General features: G+C 37.9%; 1 long non-coding RNA gene across 2 annotated transcripts in view; it reads right to left on the bottom strand.

Moving 5' to 3' along the window:
- Positions 1-26,333, bottom strand: part of LOC143419785 (uncharacterized) — a 35,964-nt gene that overhangs the window by 6,399 nt on the left and 3,232 nt on the right. For both annotated transcript variants that reach the window (XR_013099784.1, XR_013099785.1), the window contains exons 3-4: positions 2,072-2,132; positions 1,298-1,355 (exon numbers count right to left, since the gene is read on the bottom strand). This is a non-coding gene — a long non-coding RNA (uncharacterized LOC143419785). The remainder of the gene's footprint in view (positions 1-1,297; positions 1,356-2,071; positions 2,133-26,333) is intronic.

Below are 26,333 nucleotides of genomic sequence, written 5' to 3'. Positions count from 1 at the left end.
GACAGGTCACTAGCTAGGCTGACACAGAGAAGCAGATAGCCATTCACATCTGTGGACAATTTAGAATCGCCAACTAACCGAAGTCCACTAACTGCATGTCTTTGATCTGTGAGAGCAAGTTGGAGTACCCATGGAGGACATGCAGACTCCACACAGAAAGGCCCCAGCCAGATGGTGGATTCAAACCCCAGGACCTTCTGGCTGTGAGGTAGCAGTGCTTTCCACTGTTCCACCATGCGGTCCAAGAAACAAACAAACAGAAACGAATCCATTGTGCTTTATTGTGTTTGTCTTACAGTTGCAGGAAAAAGTTTGCTAACAATTTATAAGCCACCTGTCATTTCCTTAGAGAGACAGATTTTCTAGTATATTTTTTAAAGCTTTCTCAGGAAATTGTTTTCCAGCTTTTGTGGCAGTTTTTCAATATTGGCTGATTTTTCACACATTTTCAGTCCATTCCTGGTCCCTGACAATTTTCAGTTTGTTTGTTAAGCCACATAACACTGATCTATGAATCAGTGATTTATAATCAATCATAGGCACCTAACTCAAAGGATGAACCAATGTCTACACATAATGGACAGCGTGGCGAGGACATGCTGGAGAGAGTATATTTTTTGGGCAGAACTGGGGACACCATTGGTGTCCTCCTGGATGAGCTGGTGGAAGTGGATATCAGGTCTATGTTTTATTTATTATCAAAATAAGAACGAACATGGTTCCCTGCACAAACACAGGTAAGGTTCATCGTGGACTTTGCAAACTAGGACAAATTGGGTTTCTGGTATGGATCAGGCAGTGACCGAACTGGTAGCATGACTGTAGATGCTTAATGCAGCTATTACATGCACTACTTTGAAAGTTACTTTAATCAGCTTTCTGATTTTTAGCATTTGTCTTGTAATCTTTAAACATTTGTGTTTAATAGTTTTTCTTTCTCCTACAATCCCTTGTCTGTGTATCCCTTGACCTGGATTGGTAGCTGGTTAAAAAGGCCTTTAAAGCTGTATTGAATTAAATTACCATTTAGATGAACACTTGGGACATCAAATTCATGTTAGCACTGCCAAGCCTCCCACCCAACTGCTGTCTTTAGATAAGAAACACAACATGCAGAGGAAATAGCAGTAATACATGGAAATCATACTGTTAGTCATCAGGGCTTCACCATATTATTCCTTTATGTTATTTCTTGGGTTAAATGTTTGTGGAGAATTTATACCAAACCCTTCTTTGCAAGATTTCTTCCATTTATTAAGGTTTACAGGAATTTGTTTATGCATAGCTCTCTTATTACCTCATTGCAGCATTTCAGTCAGGTTGAGATCAGGACTTTAAATGAGCCAGTGCACCATCTATAAGGGAATCAGAGAATTGTCTTCTAGTGATCATTTTCCTCTTGCATGATTCAATATAGGTCAGGCTTAAGAGTTTGGACAGATATATCCTCAAACTTAACTGTAGCACACTTCTATTGATGACTCAGTGATTGCAAGGTGCACAGGTTCTGTGGCTGAAGCAGTGCATCACCTGAGAATATCAGTGAACTTGACCTCAAGACCTCAAGTTTTCTGAAGTTTAAAGCAATAATCTAAGAAGGAGCACACCTTGGATTTTCAGATTTAGTATTTTTTTTGTAAATGTGAAACCTTAGAATTGAAAGAGAGTGTATTTTCACATGTGTTGTATTTCAGCTTCTTGATTGCTGCAAAAATTCATATTTTTATATTAACAGATTTGCAGCCCATTTAGTTCAGATTAGTCTGTCTGCTCTGATTAAATATGTTTCTTGCACTCGTGTCTCTAAGAAATAAACTACATCCTACCTAGCTCTTACATGTTCTTGCAAATCCTCCCAAGTAGCCCCCCCCCCCCCCCCCCAAAAAAAAAAAAATTCCCAAATAATTCCAAGTAACTGTAACTCCATTAAATTGGCTCCATTTACAAGACAGAGGACACAACAAAGAGTTAAGAGACACAGGAAATGCGTAATGAATATCTGTTTAGTTTTTTGCGTGGTTATAATGTCGTATAGGCCGTTGTGAATGTTGTGAAGACACAATTATCTTACCTCATCTTATCTGTCTGCTGGGTGGACCTTAGGACAGCATAAAAAGACACGAATTTAGGATCTAGGAAAGCAAGAGCAAACAACAATCACATACTTTGATTTATATACTTATGAGAATTGCGTTAGCCTTTGACAAACTAAAGCCAAACATCTTGTGAAAGATCTTTATCCAACCAGTAACATCAAATCAAATGTTCTTTGACTGAAATTTAATTAAGTTCAAAGAGCAATAATCAGATGCATGAGGTTTTCCATTTCATTGACTTTTTGTTTATGTTTAAACAACATTTGGATGACATTCAAAAGCAAGCCTCACAAACAAGGCCTTTATTGTTTGGTGCTTAATCTCCAGATGCATTATAAAACCAGTGTTTGTTTCCTTTTGAGTAAGGTATGAAAACCGCCTTGATATCAGTGTGATGTGTGTGTGACTGCATTGCTTCGTACTGTGCTGACGTAAGGCCTGTCTTCTCAAACAACGCAGTGGCAGTAGGTGCTCTAGTCAAATGGATGGCTGAATCTAGGTTGCCACTGCGTCTGGCATCTCAATCACTCACCTCCGTGCTCGACTAACAAGGGAAATTTCCTCAAGTGTTAATGCTACTTCAAACACTAGCCTGATTTTTCATCGCTTGTAAACGATGTGTTTGGCTTACTCTGTGGCAGATGTATGACGAGTTTCATACTTTTATTCTTTTTAACTCCTAAACACACAAACAGAAAAAATAACTACTGTTAGTCATCTAGGAATGAACACTAATAGCTGAAAGTCAGTTAACAGCTGTTATATAAAATCATGCATGAGCTGCAGGACCACTGCTGAATAAATGTTACTGCACTGTTGCACTGTTAAAGGAAGCACTAGGCACCTTTAAGTCCATGTTGGATATCTCTATTAACCAAGTTACCCAAGCTCCAATCAAACAAAATCACCAATAAACAACGACTCATGTTTAGATTCTGTTTAAGACATTTGCACTGAAAGTCTGGATCTAAGTTCGATACCTGTTTGACAATTAATATAAGTGGACTTTTCTAGTTTGACCATCCACACACACACACACACACACACACACACATTCATGCAGCCCATATTTTATGCATAGAGCACCTCTATCTATCACACATCGATGGATGCATCAGTGAAAATTTGGGTTTCAGTGTTTTGTCCAACAACACTTTGACATGTGAACTTCGAGGGCTCGAGATCGAATCATCATCGAAGTCCTATTGAGAATCCCTGAGTCAAGGATGCTACTTTGAAATATAACACTGACCTATTGCATATCAGTGACATTTCCATAGCAATGGCATTGTCAGATGGAAATAGCCTGGATGTAATCTTTGAAATAGGCAGATTTCCTAAAATCACCTACAGATTTTTTTCTCCCTATAGTCTCAGTTTCAGTGCTGTACCCACCTAAGAGATTCAGCACTGACTGAAAATAGCAAAATCCTTATAACACTTCCTGCTATCTGATCATTAAAATATGCAACTGCCACTGAAGCTTTCTGTTTTTATATAGTTTAAACACCTAACAATAGTGTATGTACAGTTAACGTTTTCCCTGCTTTATGCTAAGCTAAGCTAAGCTAATTGCTTGTTGACACTAACTGCAGACATGACACATGAAAATCTATTGTCATTTAATGTTATGGAAATAAACAAACAAATTAAATCTAGGACTACCTTAAAGATATCAACCTGAATATTTTATACCCATTCTGAGGCTTTTGGTGCATAAAATCACATCGGCAATCATGAAAAATAACTCCTAATGCTACACAGTCACTGTCCATGTTTACTTCCTGCCACCTGCCTCTGTTGTGAACTAACACTTGGTTTTACAAGAAAAGGGAAATGCATAGACATTATTTCTTATTGCATATTGACTGCTACAATTAACTGATTCTGTGGGAAATCATGAGGATTTCTCCTACACTATAGTAAGCTGTCTAAATCCCAATTCCCTGAGGCACATTCCATTGCTCTGACCGGTTTAATGTCACATTTATGGCTGTAACCAGCTTAGTAATTTTATATATACAAGTTGCTTCTGCAAAAGAGGAAGAAAATAAAGTCCTTTACAGTTTTCAAAATTTATGTTTTTGATTGTATTTCAACTCTCGTGGTTTTTTTAAAGGTCACTGGAGCACAAGCACATCTTTATTATCAAACATTAAGAGGAAAAAATTCTGGACCTCACTGATTTCTAAACCCCGGTCATGTCCCTGGCCAGACTCCTTTATAATCAAAGACAGGACAAATACATGCTGGTGAAAAGACGTTGAGATTAATAATAACAAATAACTAAATGCAAAGAGGTGTATAAGCACTTAGTGAGTGAAAAGGGTGACTGAAGAAGCACTCAGTGCATCATGGGAATCCCCCAGCAGTCTAAACCTTTTGCTGCATGACTAAGGGAGCATTCAAGGTAATCTAATCCAATCCTAACTATATGCTTCATCAAAAAGGAAAGTTTTAAGCCTAATCTTAAAAGTAGAGATAGTGTCTGTCTCCTGAATCCAAACTGGAAGCTGGTTCCATAGAAGAGGGGCCTGAAAACTGAAGGCCCCTCTTCACTGCAAGTAAGCCTGCAGTGCAAGAGCGAAGTGCTCTAATGAGGTGATATGGTACTATAATGGTCATTAAGATAAGATGGAGTCTGATTATTGTATGTGAGGAGCAGGATTTTGAATTTAATTCTGGATTTAACAGGAAGCCAATGAAGAGAAGCCAATATAGGAGAGATATGCTCTCTCTTTCTAGTCACTGTCAGGACTCTTGCTGCAGAAATTTGGATCAGCTGAAGGCTTTTCAGGGAGGACAGCCTCATAATAACAAACTATAGTAGTCCAGCCTAGAAGTAATAAATGCATTAACTAGTTTTTCAGCATCATTCTCAGACAGGGTGCTTCTAATTTTGGACATATTAGTTTAATATGTGTATTGAAGAACAAATTCTAGTCACAAACAACTCCAAGTTTCCCCACAGTGTTACTGGAGGCCAAGATAATGCCATCCAGAGTAAGCATCTAGATACCATATTTCTAAGATTTTCAGGGCCGAGTACAATAACCACAGTTTCATCAGAATTTAGTAGCAGAAAATTAGAGGTCATTCAGGTCTTTATATCTTTAAGACATTCCTGCAGTTAAGCTAATTGGTGTGTGTTATCTGACTTGATGGATAGATAAAGTTGGGTGTCATCTGCATAGCAGTAAAATGTATGCAAGGCCTTCTAATGATAGGGAAGCATGTATAATGTAAACAGAATTGGTTCCAGCACGGAACCCTGTGGAACTCCATAATTAACCTCAGTGTGTGAATTTACATTAACAAATTGGAGTCTTTAAGATAGATATGATTCAAACTACTGCAGCGTAGGACCTGTAATACATTTTATTACAGCATGCTCTAATTGCTGTAACAAAATGTTATGGTCAACAGAATTGAAGACTGCCCTGAGGCAGCAAGACAAACACAGAAATGAGTCCACTGTCAGAGGCCATACGAAGATCCTTTGTAACCTTACCTAAAGCTGTTTCTGTACCATGATAAGCTCTGAAACCTACTGAAAAGGATCATATTTAATTTTGACATATTAATTAAAGGTAGGACTTATTTGAGCAGTCTTGTAGGAATGGGGTCTAAAAGACAGACTGATGATTTGGAGGAGGTAAGTACTGAAGGTAACTGAGAAGGTGCAACTGGAGAAAAAAGGAGTCTAAATAAATATCAATAGTACTGAAAGTAGCTGTGCATAATAATTTTAAAGTAAACTTCTGTGGCTCCATTTTAGGTCATGGAGTGAGCAGGTGACCACATGCCGCATGTCTAGAAAGCTGTGGACTGGGTTCAAGTCTGACCCGTGGCCCATCTCCCCTCTCTCATCACTTTGGCAAAATGCCCCAAAAAATAATGTTAAAAAAAGAAAAAGAAATATTGAACTGATCAGTTAACTGTCACCAAACCAGTCTTTGCTATATCATCCTTGCAGTGTTAAAATTCTCCTTCTGATATCTGTTGTTTTCAGATGAAATGCCAGCTATTTACAATGCAAAATAGGAAAGAACATCCAAATTCCAGTTGTTATTGCACTTGCATCATTGGTTTATTCACTGTGTCCATTGAGATTGCCCTTTTCAATGAAAGTAGGAATAAATGACAACACAAAACCCAGTGTCTATGTCCCTACCCATGAAAAGGGTCATAAGCTAAGCGTGTAAAAGGACAATCATTACCTCTTGTCTCTGTTCATGAGTTTACACAGTGGCTGTGAATACAAATACTGTGTGTTTAGGATGTTGTGAGCTGTAATATAATTGATCTTGCCATATGGGATGCAGCAAAAAAACAAAACAAAACAAAGATTTGTCATGTTAGAATTAGGTTATAGTAAAGATTGAGGTGCAGATAGGAAATCCATTTTGCCCATTACTGTCCTCGCAAGCATACAATTGCAAATGTGTGTGAGAAGCACAGCTGTGAGAAGCTGAGACGCTGAACACTGTGGGAAGGTCACAGTGATGAGAGAGAATGTTGGGAGGGATCATCCTGTGCTTGGATGAGCAAGGTTACACAGATAAAGACTGTGACCTTTAATCACTAATGTACCGTCATTCACATGCACGCACTCATGAGCGTGCATGCACATGCATAAACGATTAATTACTTAAGCACACACACAGCTCTAAGTTACTTCAGCACAATGATAATTCTTCTGTGTTGCTTAGCAAAGATTGTTTATTTTGTTGAATGCAATGACCTGCAAATCTCATAGACCCACATTTTATACACAATAGAGCATAGAAAACATATCGAATGTTTAAACTCGGGCATGTTAATATCACATGAAAAATATCAGTTAATGTTGAATTTGATGGCAGCACATCCCAAAAATAAGTTGGAAAAGTAACTGGTACTAAAAAGAAACAGCTGGAGGAACGTTGTGCAACTAATAAAGTTGACTGACAATAGGTCAGTAATCTGATTGGGTATAAAAAAAACTTCTCAGAAGATGAGCAGAGGTACGCCAATCTGCAAAAAAACTGCATCTACAAATTGTTCAGAATAATATTCCCAAGACTTTGAAAATCTTATATATATTATCAAATGATTGTGAGAATTTGGAGAAATCCAATCAGGGACAAAGCTAAAAATCTATATTGGTTGCTTGTCTTCAGCCCTTGAGATAACACTGCATTAAAAACAGGAATGCTAGGCATCAGTTTAGCACCAGTGGGTGAGTAGGTGGCCCATGGCCAGAAGGCAGCAGCTGGGTTTGAATCTGACCTGTGGCCCAATGCTGCCTGTCTTCCCCATTCTTTCTTTCTCCGCCTTCCTCTCTGTCTCTACTATCACTATTAAATAAAGGCAAATGCCAAAAAATAATATTGAAAAAAACAAAACAAACAGGAATGGGTTTTTTTTCAGGCTGGCTGCAGCTCAGGAGGTAGAGCAGGTCTACTGATCAGAAGGTCGGTGGTTCGATCCCTGGCTCCCGCTATTCTGCATGCCGAACATCCCTGGGCTAGATATTAACCCTAAGTTGCTCTCCGATGCAACCATCGGATTATGAATGTTAGTTAGTAAGCACTTAAAATCATAGAAGAAAGTGAATGTGGCATGTTGTAGAGCTTGGAGTACTCTGGGAGAGTAGAAAAGCGCTATATAAAAAATTACTTTTTTCAAGTAACGAGTAAAGTAAGGCATTACTATTGCAAAAAAGGTAATTAGATTACTGTTACTTTCCCGTAAGCACGCTGCGTTACTGCGTTACTAAAACCGTGGTTTTTTTGCGAGAGTGTCTCATGACAATGACGTAAGCGAGTGCGACGTTCGTGGCAACAGCTGTGTGCAGATAAATGGATGGATCACATGTAGGGTGCGGGAGAGAGTATGAGCGTGCAGCGTTTAAAGCGTGGAAGTACTGACCTTACTTTGAGTTAGATTCCGTAAAAAGTGACAAAAACATTAGCGTCCGCTGTTCACCGCGTGGGAAGAAAACTTCTTTTTACAGCGAAAAAAACCTCTAAACTTCCGAGCAAGCACCGAGTGCGCTGCCGCTGGAATGTGAAATTCACAGAGAAACTCACGGATTCTTCAACAACCGCTGCTGCACACCTGCACCAGGGTAAACATCCGTCTACCCCACTCCTGCTAAACAGGTGAAAATAGAGCAACAGGACCGCTAGTCTTTGATTTTATTTATTTTCTGCTGTGTTTTACTTGCATCTATTTGAAAAAGTCAGTGTAAACACAAATACCTATTTTATTTCATGTGCTGGAATGTGCAGAAAATAGGTTTAAATGTTAAACAAATGTCTTCTAGTCAGAGAATGTTGCATATAGTTTAATGTTTGCTTGATGCATGAAGTTAAAAGATTAAAAGTAATAAAACAAGTTTTAAAAAGAGACTTTTTCATTTGATTACATTTTATGTGATGGAAAAAGTAGAATTGGGCTGAAAGATCTATTGCTTTATTACCTATTCAGGGTGTAAATCATGCTATAAAAAGTAACCAAGTAACTAATTACTTTTGAAAATAAGTAATCAGTAAAGTAACACGATTACTTCCTTCGGGAAGTAATCAGTAATTAGTTACTGATTACTTTTTCAGGTAACCTGACTAACACTGGAAATGACTGCATGGCCTCAGGAACACTTTCAGAAATCACTGCATGTGAACACAGTTCAATCTGCCATCCACAAATGCAGGTATATACGGGTGTTAGGGCAACATGTAATGTCATCCAGATGATGTCATTTTCAGGGAAGGTTTTGCATATTTCAGCAAGACAATGCAAAACCACATACTGCAACTATGCACGCCTCCATGATGGACTATCGGAGCACATGCAGCAAAAGAAATCCTTTGTGCCGCTGGCAATAAGACTGTACAACTCTTCCTCACTCTGTAGGTGATTTTCCTGAGGATTAATAACAAAGCTATTCTGTTTCCATTCAGACCGTGCAATATCACCAAACAGTTTTTCATCGAATGTTTGTTTCATCTCCACATCATAATGCTGCTACTCTCTTTTATTCATTTTCACAGTACTATGCCACTTTTAGAATCACCTGCACTGATAGCTAAGCTATTTATTTTTCAGGATATAGTTATATTGTTACTTGTTAGAGTTATTTGATATTATATTTTGCACCATCCTACTGGATATTACTGTATACTAGTATTCTATTGCATATATTGTATATCTTATTCCTCTGTTCCTCCGTCTCTCTCGCTGCATTGAGCATGTGTATGACAAAAGAATTTCCCTCGGGATAAATAAAGTTCTTCTCTTCTTATCTTATCTTATCTTATTAGATAAGTTAAGATAATCGATCGTGGCTCAAGAGTTGGGAGTTCACCTTGTAATCGGACGGTTGTCGGTTTGTGCCCCGGCTTGGACAGACTCGTTTGTGTCTTTGGGCAAGACACTTCACCCGTTGCCTGCTGATGGTGGTCAGAGGGCCCGGTGGCCATTTACCATTTATTACAACAGCACAGTTTTGTAGCAGAAGAGTCCAGGTGCTAAAATGTCCTGCCGTAGTCCAGACCTTTCACTAACTGAAAACATTTTAAGGATCATGAAATCAAAATAAAATGACAAGGAAGAACCAAGACTATTTGTCTTCTTTGTCTTCTTTTTCAGGATCATATGACTCTATAGACTTTTCTATCAGACAATAAAGAAACATGTAACATTCCTTTGGCTAAAGTTCAGTAACTGTAACTCTTCACTTCTCTTATGTTTGAAGACTAGACTGAAAGTAGAGGGGTGGCTACCTGTCCCAACTTTTCTGACACATGTTGCTGCCATGAGATTGATTACAGATTGCATTTTTTCTATAAACTACACAGAATCACAACATTTTTAGATTTGGATTTGATGTATGTAAATATATTGTGGCAAGCTGCGAAACCTTAGCAACAAAGGACTCACACAAAGATTGAGAATGCTGTTATAGCCCAAGCAGACATGGTGCACTCTTTGTTAATCAGTTCAATGTACTACACTGTGCTTCAGAGGGTCAATAACCCCACACATAAACTCACTCATGGTATAACATCTCTTTCCATCAAACAACAATTGTCAAAGAACTTAACAATATCTTCCAAAACACCATGAAATACAGTTTCTGAACCACAGAATTCTGCTGTTAGCATTGTTATAGCTACTTTTTTTTTTAACCCATTCAATGTTTTCTATATCACGGATTCTTAATTTGATATGGTGAAATGATCGTGGGACAGACATACTTAGAATTGGAACAAATTTAGTAACTGTTGAGTAAAAGACTCTCATGGAAATAAATAAATAAATTGAGCTTGTTGCTGACCCTCTGACTGGGACGGCTGCTTTACTGTGACAAATGTTAATTAGATCTGCTGATGAAGTCGTCCTTAGATCCTCGCTTCTTAGAAATTTGGAATTTTTGAAGAAGTAATACAATCAAAGTCATTATTGAAACAGTCTTGCTACTTGGGGGCCATCATATTACATAAACCTGCATATGTAGAATCACCAGAAACACATGTTTTTGACATTGTCCCAAAGGTTTAAAATTGTTTTAAATGTCACAGATTTCCTTCTACTATGTAACATTACATCTCCTATGGCTTTAATCCAGACATGATCAAGGGTTTTGGCTCATTACACCAGAACACTGGACAAATTCGTGTTATAGATATATAAAAAAACCCTACCTGCAGGAACTACACTACAATTCTTAGAGGAGCAATAGTATACTGTGGCAGTTAAATAACTAAACAGATAAAAATGAGACAGTTCTGTGGGACATGTGTTAGAAAAGGAAAAGGAAAATATAATTTCCTTCCAGGCAAATGGCAAATAAACTTCCTTTCTTACAATACATACAGAGAAGGGCTCCACAAAGCTCCAACTGAGCATTAAAATAACAGTTGGCAGTTTGTTTTGAGCATAGCATTGGCTTTTGTAACAAACCGATGAAATGACACATGATGTTCAGGCAACCTTTCGATAATAACACACTTGTTGGAAAATCTTGTGTTGTTCTCCTATAAACACATGACACCAACGGCTTCAGAAGCTGTTGTGAAAATTTGCTTTAAAGCCAGTTTCGTTTTCTGTTTTTCTTACATTTTTTTCCTAAATCTTTCTTAAATTTCTTTATATTGTGATCAGTTCCTACCCTGTAAAAGAATACTTAAAACAACAAAACTAATAGTAATAAACTATTGTTATGGTTATTATCGTTGTGGCACATTTCGATTGAAAGCATTCTTCAAAGACTTTGTTTCATATTGGTGCAGTTGCTCCACATCCATGATATGAATCTCCCACTCCATCACATCCCCAAGGTGCTTTTATTGAATTAGGATCTGGAGACTGTGGAGACCATTTGAACAGCTCACACAGCAGCATAGTGTCACCAATATCTGATCTAGCTTTTTGTGTCATGATAACTGATCAAGTATTAGAGTGGTCCATCCCTAGTTCCCAACATGCAACAACCAATAACCAGTGTTGATGAAGAGACTGTCGATGTAACATTCTGCCTTTCTTGGTCAGGCAGCCTCTGAGGAGCCCAGTGGTGTGTTTGTTGGCTCATCGTCCTGTTGTTGTTGCTCTACGCACAAACAAGATAAGATGGGATGTTGGGATAGACGTGATGACCCCTTTCCTCTCCTCTACAAAAAACAAACCTCACACACACACACATACACAGTCACAGGAAATCACACATGCCTTCACCTTTTCTGAGTCTCCCAAACACAAAGCGAGCAGATGAAGAATGTGGTTATGAAACCAGAGTTCAGGTTTCTATTTGTCTGATTTCTTCTGATTCACAGCCTGAGCCACTCTCTTCTTACTGATCTGCCAGCAGTTGTGATTATGAAGCCGTGATTCCTACACTTTCTTCACAATAGCTGATGTTGATATACAGGGAGTGCAGAATTATTAGGCAAGTTGTATTTTTGAGGAATAATGTTATTATTGAACAACAACCATGTTCTCAATGAACCCAAAAAACTCATTAATATCAAAGCTGAATGTTTTTGGAAGTAGTTTTTAGTTTGTTTTTAGTTTGAGCTATTTTAGGGGGATATCTGTGTGTGCAGGTGACTATTACTGTGCAGAATTATTAGGCAACTCAACAAAAAACAAATATATACCCATTTCAATTATTGATTTTTACCAGTGAAACCAATATAACATCTCCACATTCACAAATATACATTTCTGACATTCAAAAACAAAACAAAAACAAATCAGCGACCAATATAGCCACCTTTCTTTGCAAGGACACTCAAAAGCCTGCCATCCATGGATTCTGTCAGTGTTTTGATCTGTTCACCATCAACATTGCGTGCAGCAGCAACCACAGCCTCCCAGACACTGTTCAGAGAGGTGTACTGTTTTCCCTCCTTGTAAATCTCACATTTGATGATGGACCACAGGTTCTCAATGGGGTTCAGATCAGGTGAACAAGGAGGCCATGTCATTAGTTTTTCTTCTTTTATACCCTTTCTTGCCAGCCACGCTGTGGAGTACTTGGACACGTGTGATGGAGCATTGTCCTGCATGAAAATCATGTTTTTCTTGAAGGATGCAGACTTCTTCCTGTACCACTGCTTGAAGAAGGTGTCTTCCAGAAACTGGCAGTAGGACTGGGAGTTGAGCTTGACTCCATCCTCAACCCGAAAAGGCCCCACAAGCTCATCTTTGATGATACCAGCCCAAACCAGTACTCCACCTCCACCTTGCTGGCGTCTGAGTGGGACTGGAGCTCTCTGCCCTTTACCAATCCAGCCACGGGCCCATCCATCTGGCCCATCAAGACTCACTCTCATTTCATCAGTCCATAAAACCTTAGAAAAACCAGTCTTGAGATATTTCTTGGCCCAGTCTTGACGTTTCAGCTTGTGTGTCTTGTTCAGTGGTGGTCGTCTTTCAGCCTTTCTTACCTTGGCCATGTCTCTGAGTATTGCACACCTTGTGCTTTTGGGCACTCCAGTGATGTTGCAGCTCTGAAATATGGCCAAACTGGTGGCAAGTGGCATCTTGGCAGCTGCACGCTTGACTTTTCTCAGTTCATGGGCAGTTATTTTGCGCCTTGGTTTTTCCACACGCTTCTTGCGACCCTGTTGACTATTTTGAATGAAACGCTTGATTGTTCGATGATCACGCTTCAGAAGCTTTGCAATTTTGAGACTGCTGCATCCCTCTGCAAGATATCTCACTATTTTTGACTTTTCTGAGCCTGTCAAGTCCTTCTTTTGACCCATTTTGCCAAAGGGCAGGAAGTTGCCTAATAATTATGCACACCTGATATAGGGTGTTGATGTCATTAGACCACACCCCTTTTCATTACAGAGATGCACATCACCTAATATGCTTAATTGGTAGTAGACTTTCAAGCCTATACAGCTTGGAGTAAGACAACATGCATGAAGAGGATGATGTGGACAAAATACTCATTTGCCTAATAATTCTGCACTCCCTGTATATAAAATGAAAAAACCAAACAAACCCAAAACATTACATTGGCTTTAATCTGAGGTGGTGTCACTTTATGATTTCAGAAGCTGGTAAAGCTAATGAACATAAACTGGTGCCATCTTAATTCAGCCCAGTCTCAGATGCTCGATAGGCTTAAAGAAACATATGACATGGTAAACATGCTCTTCCATTACCCTCCAACCTGTCACAGCAGATGGCTTCACCTCCCGCATTCATGTTCTGTCTCTTCCTGTTAAAAGTGAGTTCTTCTTCCCCACTGTTGCCAAGTGCTTGCTCATAGAAGTCCTCTCAAATATTTTAGGGCCTCTGACTTGCAATGATTGTTGCTGTCAGCTGACACTGTATAAAAAAAAATTAAATAGAGAAAACAACAAAAAGAAACAAGTGTTCTGCTGTTGAAATGTGCATAACTATGGCAACTGTGGTAACAAAATTTTTTGAATAAGTTAGTTGAAGACATTAGTCATCTAACTTCAAGTTAACAGGACTTTGCTTCTTTACCTAGAATGTGACTGTGCACTAAACCCAAACAAATAGTTTCAGTCTCTAATCCTAAGCAAACAAATGACAGTAAAACAAATGGAGAAGTTCCCAGATGGCACTCAGACTTCTGCCTTTTCAGTGGAAGCAGTATAATTCTGCCACCTCCCAAAACACTCCCTACTTCTCATGAAGAATTCACAACTCCCAGGCTATGTTTTGTAGTCTGTCACAGTGGTACAGACTCTAAAGTAGGAAAGCTTTTCCCCCTCATCATATCCTTTTATTTCTGTTGTGTTAAGTGTTCAGTTCATATACAGAAAGAAAATAGTAACAGTAACAAGGTAGATATGTCCACAACACTAGTAAACTGGTGCTGTAGTGTGTTATTTGACCAGTTACTGTAGAACCTGCCAGAGTCATCGTGACGTATAGTGTAAAGCATCTCGGCTTATGCTGTCAATTTCTAAACTGAAAGCTGAGAACACGATGTGAAACATGTCACGTCAAGGCTGATGACTGTTGATGTGAGAGACTGTCGACAGTAAACAGTAACCAAGAAGAGAAACACATCTTGGTGGACATCTTGGTGGCAAACTGTGGAAATATTTCTAGCACTTTTGGAAACCAGCTTTTAATATCTGACCGTTTGATCAGTCAGATATCAGTTCACGACAGAAAAAAAACACATTATGCAGTTTCCTATATACTCAAAACTGTAGGTAATTTATAGGTTTGATTAAGACTTCACAAACTGTTCTGTTGTTACTTATTCCCTGCCTGGTGACATTAACAATTAAACAGACTTTTAAATCAAAGGGCCACTTTAAGCATTCCAGGCCCAGAAAGGGTATGTTTTTCATGCTGTGAATAAAAAAGACTCTTATAGGAGATATATACCACAATTACAGTAATCCATGACATAAATAGATTAGAGAAAAGCTATTAAAACAGTCTCAAGTTCTTAAAGCCAAATTATAGAGAATAACATTATGACGTTATACTGTTCCTGTGTATTTACTCTGTTTGTACAGTACACTAATGACCTCAGTTTGGATTATAAACCACACAAATATCTGTTTATGACACATCAACACAACAGTCCTTACTACAACACAACAACAAGGAAGGATATTGGAGTTAATGAAAGTTAACTTTGCTTTCAAAAATGCGTTTTTATTGTAATACCTGCACTGATTTACTGAACTCTGTCCACTTAGATATATGCCCTCCATACAATCGTAAGTAAAAAAGGCTGAAGCTAACACTGAAACAATATTTGATGCTTTTTAAGGCATACATATTTTTGACTTTATAATAAAAAGGTATGTTGTGTATACTATTTCCAGTTGAGTAATGGATAATTTGCTTGTTTGTTTGGTGACCTCACTCTGTTTTCATAATAACAAGACAGTATGCTGGACGTGCTAACATGCAGGTCTGCACCGATGAGCAGCAACATCAACCGAGGTAAGCCAGCGTTTTAAATGTCGTGCTGACTAAAACTGAAACTGTTATGGAAATTAGGTGATTTCAACTATAATTTTAATCCAAAAGCAGAAAAATCCGATCCAAAAATGAACCTGTATTTCAGTGTTTTCTTTTCATTGCTTGTTATGTAGCTATGTAGATAAATACTGCATTAATAATTTAAGAAATCTCTGTATGTTGGTCCATGTGTTGCCTACAGCCTACCTGTTCTGCACAGCTATGTTTTAAAGAGGCTCAATCCCACACAAAGAAACAGATCGTGTGTCTTTACAGCTGTCCTCTTTTCCACATATCCTCTTGAAAGCCTGCATGTGATGCATTTAAGGCACATTGTTGGGTAAGTTTTTAGTAACAAAAAAAGATATTTCAAATTATTTTAACTATTCCAAAATAACTAAAATTAAAATTTGCATGGATTTAACAGCATTAATTATGTTTACATAATAGATGAAAAAAAAATGTAGTGATCATCTTGTGTTTTGACCTCTTGGAGTTTCACAAAATGTACCAAACCAGACCAAACCAGGTCTGACCAGCGAGGTTCAACACTGGTCTGATTGTACAGCACTTCTAAGAAACCTGTCATAAACACTGCCCTTTCAGCAGAGCTGCAATCCTCCGTTGTCCAGTCTCAAAGCTGATTTCTTTGAAAATACAAGGCTCTCATAAGAGATTGTTTCAATCTTAACTCTACTTGCATACATTTTTCAATCTGTTTTGCAGTGTGTAAGTCACGATAATGACTGCAAGATAACTTGTACGTGATAACGATGGATGCTGGCGTCACAGCTCCAGATGCACACGATAAAATCATTCAACACATGGTACATGTTTGTCATGCTTAAGGACAAAGCAATAGATAATGAACACTCCTATGCAATTAGGCAAAGACCAAACATGAACACACCCACATGCTGGACTGGCCTCGTGCTTGCTGCATCACATTCTCAGGCAGCTCCCTTTATTGCTGTAGAAGTGATAATGATGTGCAGCTGTTTTACAACAGCTTATTGCAGCAATGATGGCTGTAAGGCTGAAATGCACGTTCACACAAATGAACAAAAATATAGCCTCCTACATTCTCCATGCAAGCAGTTCTTTTTTGTAGTTTTCAAATTTTTGTCATATTTTGTTATTTGCCACAGTGTAACACAACCCTGCCTGTGTTCAGCACATAAATGCTCAGATTTTTACCCAGTAATTGCATCACTTGCGCAATTTATGACAATTTAAAATGAATCTGTGATACACTGTGCTCCATCAAAAGGCTTTCATAACCTTAAATTGAAATAAACAAAATGAGTGCAATCCAAGTCTAAAAAGAACAATAACCACAACAAAAGACCTTTAGGGAAAAAAAGAATAAGAGCATTAATATTAATAAAGCAGTTTTATCGCACTGTAGTCACCAATGATTTGTTCAATTTTGTTTTCGATTTGATGTCATAACTTTTGCTTCTATTCTATGACAATGGCTCCTTTGGAACTATTTCCTCTTCTTCATATCTCTTTCATTCTCTTTCATTTCTGTGTTGCTCTCCTCATCTCGTGCTCTCTTTTCCTGATTGCATCTTCTTTCTCTTGATCTGCTCATGAAAAGTTGAATTTCAATTGTTTTTCAGCTGATCAGTAACCATATTCACATTATTTATTGATTTTTTTATTTCCGCAGACTAAAAGTGACCATATTATTCCCATACTGCTGTAATGTTCAGGGAGCAAAAGGCCACAGTTACAATGCTATTTAACTGTCTGAAAGGTCTTCTTCTTGGTCAAAGCTTTGCTTCCATCTATATTAAAGGTTGATGGACCAATCCAAATATTGATACTGGTAGTGGTATTTGATCAATACTAGAGCAATATGTTTGATCCCATGTAGCCCACAGAATTGTGTTAAATTAATATTTATTAATTTTTTTAGAAATGAAAAAATACACCCCAAACATGCACTATAAAAAATGTCTGAACCTTTTTATGTTGACTGTCATGTCTGTTGTAATTATAGTAAATAAAAGCTGAACAAAAGCCCTTTAGAGACAGGCATATTTCTCCGAAATAAATAAAATAGTTAAAAAACAGTTTCAAAATGCATGAGCTGTAAATTGTGTTTGTTGTGTTAACGAATTGTATTGCAAAGTAAAAAATCACAGTCATTTAGTGGTCATCAAAATCTGTTCAGAATTCAGAATTTACAAAGTGATGATGATTAATCTCATAAGTCATATAACCAAACATATCGGTATCGTGAACTTGTGATCTCCTTGCCTTTGAAATCATTGCTTCAAAGATGTGAACCAGGTCTGCGACCACTCAGGGTCAGTAGGTCTCATAGTGACTTTGGTAAATCAAGACAGCAATAAAACGGCAATAAGAAGGCATCAGCCAATTATCGGTCTGAGTGGAGTCAAGTTGGCTATTACAAGCAATCTCTTTGTGATAATACAGTGATTAGCTGAGATAAACTGGCAAAAATCCCAAGCCTGTTACCATCTAAAAGCACAGAAATGTACAAAAAACAAAACAAAATTACAAATATCTGCATTCAGAATCCAACTAGAACCTCATGGATCTGAAACAAAAACACTTCCACAAATGAGGACTTAGTTGCTGCAGAATGATGACTTTACTTTTATATAAACATTTAACTACAGTACAACAACATGACAACCCAGTCAACAACCAGTTTGCAACTAAGTGACTTGAGTTCCCTACTGAAAATATCTTTTAAGTAGTTTTAAGTAACAAATTAATAAAGTAACAGAATTTCACTCGCTGAAACTAAACCACAAAATTATTGGATAGTCTTGATCTCACAACAAGCCCTAAAAGGAATCACATGATCTATTAACAATGCTCCAAAAGGCACCAATCCAGTCATTAAGTCTGACGTCACTAGCCGTGTCTGGGTCTAAACTCCGCTGCAGGTCCATATATCAAACGATCACTATGGCATTACTGAGAGTTGAAAACTGTCTAAAGTCTTTCATCTTTAATTAAATGATCAGCGTTCTGCTCTACCAGGTGTAACAATTGAGTTTAACATCCAGGCATCCATGAAAACAGAATTTATGACATTTAACGAAGTTAGAAGTTAGCAGGAAGTTAGCTCGCTAGCTTCTATCTAAATACAATATAGCATGTCCTGACTGCGGGGTTTTGGAAACAAATTAAAACGTACAGCTCTGTTATCACTTCCAGCATAAATGAAGACAGAAAACTAAACAGCAGTGACGTTTGTAGGGTTACTGAAGTTTGGCTAGCTGGTATATAATAATGTGTTATGTCAGCGGTCCCCAACCTTTTTTGCGCCACGGACCGGTTTGTGCCCGACAATATTTTCACGGACCGGCCTTTAAGGTGTCACAGATAAATACAACAAAATAAAACTAGTACTGGTACCGAAAAAAAGAAGATTTATTCATAACACACGTGAAAAGACCCAGGAAAACCGAGTTAACGTAAAAAAAACGATAACAAAATAATGCTAAAAACTGATAAAAACCCTGAAAACCATGCATTTCACACCCGAGTCTCACTCTCGCGGCCCGGTACCAAATGACTCCGGTCCGTGGCCTGGGGGTTGGGGACCGCTGTGTTACGTGACCGCTAGCGACACAGCTATGTTAGCATAATATAAACAAGCTAACTTGTTTTATAATGGATAATGGATTGGATTTATATAGCGCTTTTCAAGGCACCCAAAGCGCTTTACAATGCCACTATTCATTCACTCTCGCATTCACACACTGGTGGAGGCAAGCTACGGTTTTAGCCACAGCTGCCCTGGGGCAGACTGACAGAAGCGAGGCTGCCATATCGCGCCACTGTTTTCCACTCGATAAAAGTTAACGTGAGTGTTCTCGGTGGTCAGGAACAAATGTAATCGCATCCAGGATGCTGTAAAAGGACCAAACTTCAGCCAGGAGAACAACTGAGATAATCCATCCACAATACGAGGTTAGTCATTCATATACTGCTGCATGGGCTGTGCTGTAGTTACATTCTAAGGTTTTAAAAAGTGACCTTAAATAAATGATTAGCGGTAATAAAAGCTGAGGGAGGTCAACAGTGATCACTGACTGTTTTAGGAGCTTTTTGAGATTAAATAGAAGAAAATACAAAACATTAAACATGTTAACAACACAAAAGCCATATTAAACGCAGACTACTTTAGACCCGGAAGTAGGATTCGTCACGTCATCACTTAACGACCGGATAACTAAAATCTAGTAATGACGTTCAGTTTAATAACTTGAAGTAGCAAAGTCGAGGCCCAGCAGGTGCCACTTGGCTCCAGCTTCCTGTATCTGGACACCTGTCAGTCAACATTACAACAAGTCATTGATTCAATTACTGTATATGAGATGGGTTGCAAAGTGACTTGTAGACATGCAGCAACTACAGGCAGGTTATAGTAACTCAGATTGACAATTACATGCTAGCTTGTATTTTGTGGCACTCCCCAAAGTCAGGTTTGTTGCCACAACTACTGATTAATTAATGGTTAAAAAGTTGTCAAAAACGGATCTTTTGGCAGCTCTAAGTGTTATAAAATGGATATTAATATAGATGCAAAAGGACCCATTAAAACTTGTTTAAGGATACTGGGGAAGGCTATATTTCTTCCACTCAGTTCACACTGTTATTTCATTCTCATTAACAGTTAAAGTCCAAAGGAACAAACATGAATGTCAGAAATGTATCATTTAAATCCATAAAAAACAAAATAACTAAAACTAAGCTTTTTAGCTTTTCAGATATTTTGAGGAAAATGCTTTTAACATGTTTGTTTTGAAAGTAGATGCAGAGTAAGCTTGGCGTCATTTACATCTTCATAAATTATTTCATAATTATTTCAGAGAAATCAAAGTAATTTTGACTTTTTATTATTTTCCTTTCTAGTATAAATCTTTTATATATGTTGTATAAATAATTGCTGTGCCCCAGATGTTCTCCAGATGTCAAATAAAAGCCACAAGGATTCTTATTTTCTTTTTGTGTCATATCCTGGTCAGTCCATCCCGTCTCCAGGTTTTCCATCTGCAAGGGAGGAGATTTGTTTGCCAGTTGGCTGTTTTTATTGATGATTCACAGGTTAAACCTGAACTCTGTCAACAAAGAAATCATAGCACCTCAGCGATTCCATTGTATGTAGTTAAGCTGGATATTTTATTAGCCTCTAAATCAGGGATGTCAGACTCATTTTATGTTGTGGGCCACATACAGCCCACTTTGATCTTGAGTGGGCCTGACATGTGAAACTGCCCTCATTGAACTAAATGTGTATATTTTAATATGAAACAAACAAGTTCAGTTTCGTGAGTTTGTCTCAGTTTCTTTACATGATTAATGTGTAAAAAGACAGAAAAGCATCTGGTAGTACAAACTGTCCTCCATTTATGAAAGATAAGGTTTTTTTTAAACAAAGAAACTGTACACCCACTATTATAAAAACACGAATTTCTAGTGTAAAACAGGAACTTTTCTGTCATTTAATTGTTTATCTATTGCTTAACTACTTTGGTGTAGTGTGAATGGCAATGCAGATGGACTCTTTATCAACAGAAAAAGCTGAAAAACACATGAAACAGGAGTTAAAAGTTCAGAAAGTACAAAATCTAGGTACATTTTCCAAAGCCTTCCAGCAGGTTGGTCTTTGTCCGGCCAGATCTGGTCTTAACTGCATTCAGGATACTATTTTCCAAGAACTTTTCTCCCTATTTTACTTCACAGAATTCAGCGTGCCTCCATTTCTCTGCAGCCTGTTTCAGTGCACCATTAAAGTGGACTGCTGACGAGGTCGCTGATGCATGCAGTGACAGGAGCAGGTAGAACCGAAGCATTAGCACGAACACGTTAATGTGAAATGCTGAACATTTGATTAATTTCACACATTTCTCCGTACTCACACTCTCAGAACTGCTGTGAAACATCATTAAACTTGCACCTGAAAGACACACTTCTGTACAACTTTATTGGTTTTCCACTGAGAATGATAAAGATTAGCTTAGAGAAAACTTTGCTGAAAAAAACTTGCTTTCAGTTTATAGTGGCTACAGAGCTGATGCTTGTTATTGGTCTATTCAGTGTTATCTCTGCATTGTGGGTGAAAACATTGCATTCAGATACAGATTTCAATATCACAAGAAATCCTTATAAGATATATCTCCTTATATATATCTAATCTGTACTTGATGCATATTAATGTGAGTATCTGCACTAAATCTCTAATTTAGTTTCATTGCAGAAGAAGGCAGTGCAGCATTAGTCAAACCGCAAAGCATTGTAAAATTATGTGGACCATCCTTAAAATTCAGACACTTAAAAATTTCCTTTTTCACAGACCACTCCTTCCTGTTAAGCAGGCAACATTATTTCATTGGTATCTTGTGACTTGCATAAGTGAACGGAGCATATGATGGGAAGTAGATGCATAGAGATTAGAGAAACAGGCTTGAGGTCTGATTTGAAGGGTCAATCAAAGGCCCGGCTGAAGTACTGTTTCTAATAAGAAAAGGAACAGTTTGTTAACTTGTTAGCTGTATTTTATCAGATGATATGGACATGTAACATAAACTCACAACACAATACAACTCACCTGATAGGGATTCAAAATGCACAATACAAAATAAGCAAAAGAATAATGCAAAAAAAAAAAAACCCTAACAGAAGAAGTACACTAATTACCAATACTCAACTTTAAAAGACCCTCAGAAAACTCGAAGACATAATCCACAAGATCAAGAAAGTCTGGCTCAAGAAGTGAGGGGTGGCTCAAGATGAGGTAGCAAACTGGAGTAAAGCAATGATAGATTATGGGGAAGGAAAATAATTAAACGTTTAATGATCTGCATGGTGTAAAACTGCCGTCGGCAAAAGGACGCCATTTTCAAAATAGCAATCTTGTTACAGTTTCAATTTCAGGATCAAAAACCAGAGACAAGTTAAAGTAAAGAGCACTTTAGAGAGTCTATATTATAATACCCAAGTGTAACAGGGAGCACTCGAGCTATTATAATACAGTACTTCAAATAATACCTATGCAACACAAAGCCTGCCTTGCAAAGTATAATCACTGAACTCAAGCTTATGTAAGTTCTGTAGTGTCTCTTTTCTGGTTGCCCCTGGCAGCAGCAAGCAGAGGAGTTAACAGCGTGTGTGTCTATTCAAGGACAGCAGCTTTTATAGTTAATAACTGTCAAGTCACTAACAACAGCTGAGAGTAGATACTGAAGAGACGCTCAGTCATCGTGAAAGCCAGCGCGCTGAAAGAAGACAAGGCTGGAGCTGTCAGGAGGAGAGGTGACACTTCAAGACCACGTGTCGGTGTCAGCCTGACCTGTAGTAAACTTCAATGATTGTGCATTTTTACTACCAGTGATGCACAGCATGGCAATATGCTGATTTACACAAGAATGTGCTACAACAGTCACGGTCAACCTTTCTCTGCACATGTAAACATGCAGCATGTGGGTAGTAGGATATCCTGGCCCCGCCTGCAAAACACTCCGTCTGCAGTTATTTACTGATGGCTGAGTGCCAAACTAAAAGTTACTGATTAATCACAAACAATCATTTAGATGGAATATTCAAGAATTACCAAAACATGCAGAGAGAACCAGAAAAACAAACAGGTGGAGACTTGACCTAGTGAACTGAATACTTGTTGTTTTTTAAGCTGTTACACGTGCTGCCAGCGAATCCCATAACATTGCAGATATTGCATTTAAGAAGAATGCATTTATATGTATCATTCAGTTTTTTATTATTATTTAGAAACAGGTAATATGAAAATGTGAGCATTCTCCATTATAAGTAAAACTACTTTTCTAACAAGAATTAAACTCCTCCCGGAGGTTAAGGGCGATACTGAAACGTCATGTTTAGCACGATGACATGAGCAGTTTTCATAGGTCATGTGAGCTGATGTTATCCTGATGAAATCAGCAGTCAGCTAACGTCGGCAATGATAGTATGGAAATCCCCAACAATGACATTGGCATTGTTTTCATAGATAATTTTTGCTGATGTCAGCATTAACTATGTTAAGTTTAACTATGTAAAGCACTTTGTGCTACATTTTTTGTATGAAAAGTGCTTTATAAATAAAGATTGATTGATTGATTGATTGATTGATTGATTGATTATATCTGTAAAGGTTCTCAGTCATCCAGGTCATCGTAGTCAAAGGAGCTTGGAAAGAAAAGCGTCTGAACTTCTTTAAGTTTCCTTGAAGAAGTTGCACCTCTCATCAGAGAAGCCTCTTCTTCCATCAAGGTGGCTCTTCTATGTTGAGTCATGCGTTTATAAAGTGGTTGTTTGGTCTCTCAAGACAAGACTCGGCTGTCTATCTGCATCTAAAGGACAAAGGTCACTCTTTCGAGGATGCCAATGTTCACATTTTGGAGAGTGAAGACAGATGGTTTGAAAGAGGAGTGAAAGAAGCCATTTATGTCCACTGTGAGTGACCATCTTTGAACAGAGGCGGTGGGTGACGACACCAACTCTCTGCCATCTATAATCCAGTTTTGAGATCCCTTCCCAGAAGCCTTAACGCCCACTCACATCCTGGGCCTTCTGAACTCAGGAAATCACATGATAGGGTGGGGCCAGGTTTCACAATGAGCTCACCCGAAACCTTGGCTGGTTGTGACCTACACCCATTTTCACACCTTGGCTCTTGTGATCAATAAGGGGTCCATGACCGTCTTGGGGACACTCCAATAGGGCTTAAAACCTGGGGCTCTTCACTAGTTGCTCTTAGAGCTGAAGAAGCTTCTTGGATGGTGAAACATCTTCAAGAAACCTAAAGAAGACAAGAAGCTTTTCTTTTACTTTTAATAATTACAATTCATTTTAGTGTTATAATTCCCTCGAAGCACAGGCAGAGTGGTTTTCAGTCACTGGTTTATTTGAAGACTTCTCTCTCAAAGCCACGACAGCATTAACACAGCACCAAAAATAACACTGTACAACAAAACACGATAAATCGATAAATACCTCGTTGGCTGCATGCTGCAAAAAGGGAATTAGCTGCCGTTCTTCTAAGGTTTCCTTTAACCGTGTGTAGTTAAAGTCCATCCCACTTAACATGACATTCAATAAAGACCATTCTTGCTGCGGGCTTACAGGTGTTTTCCCCTTTTTTCTCCTTTTCTTTTTCCCAAAAAGGAAACTAGTGTGACTTGTAAGCATGCTTGACTTTCAAAATAAAAGCACCAAAACTTTAACTACATAAAATAACATAACATAAAATAATGTACAGCTTAAACAATTTACAATGATGACATGGACCTTGGACAAGATAAAGAAATAATCCAAATTATATAAACAATGTCATCATGCCAACAGCTACAAGTGTTTATAGTCTAACTGTTAGAGCACAGCCTAAATAAACATATAAAGATTAGAAACTAAGAGTCTTTTACTGTTCAAGCTAATTTTCATAGTTAAGCTAAGACTAACGTTTAGCATTGTGACACAGGGTAAGTAATGCCAGCAGAATTATTAAAAGATGAAGTTGCACTCGCTCACAGCACTTATGATATCAGTGGGTTTTCTGGAAAAAAAACACATGTGCTGTTAAAGTAAACCATGGCTGTTCTAAACATGACCTTCAAGGTTGGGCTGCATAACTAATGGCATGCTAAACAAAATGACAGCTCTTCCATTTAGTGGGTTTTTCCATTACAACTAAGCGAAATACCCGTTTAAACCCAACAGTGCTTAGGCATATACTATATTTTATATAGGCTGCTTAACTGAATTAAAATACCGCTTTACTGGCATTACACCCTTATCTTGAATTTTGGTATGTCACAAATGTAACAGTGCTTCATTGTGCTTTGAACTCGTGAACCTTTTATATCCCATGAATTTAGCAGAAAATTATATCATATTGTGGTAGCGCATGATGTCAAGCTTATCAAAGCATCTTTAGCATTACATAACTGTGTTGCAGTTGCAATTAATCAGGAATCAACCAAACAAGCAGATATTTGTTTTTGTCTGTATTAATAGCTAAAGGGTTGGTTTGTCCCAGATAACAGGTACATAGGGGACATTAAACACGGAGGTGACCACATTGGTATGCAACATGTGACTTAAACATCTGTTTTAGGTCAAAGCTAATTTATCATGCAATGCATGTTTATTTTCTGGCAGTAAAGTGCTAGCTGCATCATTCTTTACAACTTTAGCATCACCTTATCTATCTGTTGTTAATCTGCACAATCCTTTATATTGACCTCCTTCCAACCAGCATGTAAAACAGACTTTGACCTAATCATAGATATGACCAGAGGGTAAAAAATATAACAGGTCAACAACTGTCCACCACCACCACAACACCAGGTCGTCACCTCAAGAGTAACATAAGTAAACTTGTGACTCTGATTGTAGCTAATGTGACCTAGTTTTTTTAACTGCAACTGACTGCAAGCTATTGTAAAAATGCAATTCTGCAGAGGAAAAAAGGTCTCTTAAGTTTAATTACAGTACAATTGCTCATGTATTTGGTTTATAATACAGTAAATCAGCCTGGATTTTAAATACAAAAGAAAAAAAGCATTTTGCAAAAAAAAAAGAAAAAACAAACAAACAAAATATTGCGCAGGAAATAATTACCAAAGCTGTCCCAGCTCATCAAAGTCAAAGACTACATTTCTAATCTGCTCACACAAGCTCTATATTTGCTTTATCGTCATATTGTCAAAGCGGCTCTCTAAAAAATAGACAAATCAGTCTCATTGTGAAGTAAAGCTCCTTATTATTGAA

Source organism: Maylandia zebra, linkage group LG8, assembly GCF_041146795.1.
Source record: "Maylandia zebra isolate NMK-2024a linkage group LG8, Mzebra_GT3a, whole genome shotgun sequence".
Taxonomy (NCBI): Eukaryota; Metazoa; Chordata; class Actinopteri; order Cichliformes; family Cichlidae; genus Maylandia; species Maylandia zebra.
The sequence above is the reverse complement of the archived record's forward strand: the minus strand, read 5'-3'. Positions and strand labels throughout refer to the sequence as shown.